We start from the raw sequence: 1,399 nt of genomic DNA on the forward strand, positions 1-1,399 counted from the left end.
TATATAGTTTTTTAAAATATTAAAAACTAAATTTATTTTTATTTTTAAAATTATTATTATTTAAAAGAATATCTCTCCTGATCATTTTGAAGTACATTTTTATTCCTTTATTCTTTTTTGATCACGTAGCTTCAGTCATTTTAATCATCATTGTCGTTGTCGTGACAAGAGGCGTAGTAGATGGGGTGGTGCTTTTTGTCACGACGACAACGATGCTTGGAAGGACCGAAGATGAAGAAAGAATAGAAGAGTGAAAATGTGTTTCAACTAACGGGAGAGGGATTTTGATATTTTAAGAAATTATATAATTATCTATTTTAAATGATAATTTAATTATAAAATAATTCAATTATAGTTAAAATAATGCTAATTAAAATGTGATACATCATAAAAGATAACTTACATGTTATTTTAAAAAAAATTGAATAGAATTCACCATTAGTGGTTTAGGGATGGTATTAGAAATATAATCATTAGTGTTACCTTTTCCTATCAACTTAACCTTTTGAGATGAGTGGTTTCGTGACATAATATCAGAAATCTAGATCCAAAAGATCAAGAGTTTGATTCTTGGTAAATTCTAAAATCAGCTTAAGACATTGTACAAATATTCCATTGGCTTAGGTAAATATAAAAAAATTATATCATTTAAGTTATAATTTATTGGCTTCTTAAAACAAATAAAACATGCACTAATAATTCTATTCGTGAGTTTTGATACTCCGAATAATTAAAATATCCTAATATATAGTTTCTGGCTATATGAATTCTCATACCTTGTCTAGTCTTGCTTTGACTTGCTAAGTGTAAGCCTTTAAGCAAATGCCTGAGAGATGAATGTGTTTTTAGAAGACCACTAAGGCCGCACTTATTTATTGAGAATATTATACATAGAGGTACGTCCTTGTCCTTTTGATTTGTTTTATCATAGACGAATATTACATATTTAGATTTGATTTGATAAAATCTTTTAAAAAGATATTTGTATTTTTTAAAAATATAAATATTTTATTTTGTGTTTAATAAATTAAAAAATTATGTATTTATATTTATAATTTTTAAAAGTTAAGATTATTTTTAAAAATATTTAAAAGAGTATTTTTTTAAAATTTACTTATACTTATAATAGGATAATAGGATTTTAATGATCTAATAATTATTTTTAAAAAAGTATAGTAATTGATAGGCTTGAATGTTAAGATGTGGCTAAAACTCGTTACACGGGGTGTTATTTAATTTTTTTATTTATATAAGTCAAAATCAAAATAAGAATCATATCATTGTTAACAAAACTTTTTTATTGCTTACGGTATATATTAACATTTAGGGTTGGCTAACCTGTGTCTCTGAAACACATGAAAAGATTATTCTACGTAAAATTTTTAAATTTTTTTAATAA

At 24.1% G+C, this 1,399-nt stretch overlaps 1 long non-coding RNA gene across 1 annotated transcript in view; it reads right to left on the reverse strand.

The window, feature by feature from the left end:
• The window catches only part of LOC107615079, a 1,840-nt gene extending 991 nt beyond the window's left edge, over positions 1–849 (reverse strand). The window contains exon 1 of the long non-coding RNA XR_002354553.1: positions 777–849. This is a non-coding gene — a long non-coding RNA (uncharacterized LOC107615079). The remainder of the gene's footprint in view (positions 1–776) is intronic.

Source organism: Arachis ipaensis, chromosome B09, assembly GCF_000816755.2.
Source record: "Arachis ipaensis cultivar K30076 chromosome B09, Araip1.1, whole genome shotgun sequence".
NCBI lineage: Eukaryota > Viridiplantae > Streptophyta > Magnoliopsida > Fabales > Fabaceae > Arachis > Arachis ipaensis.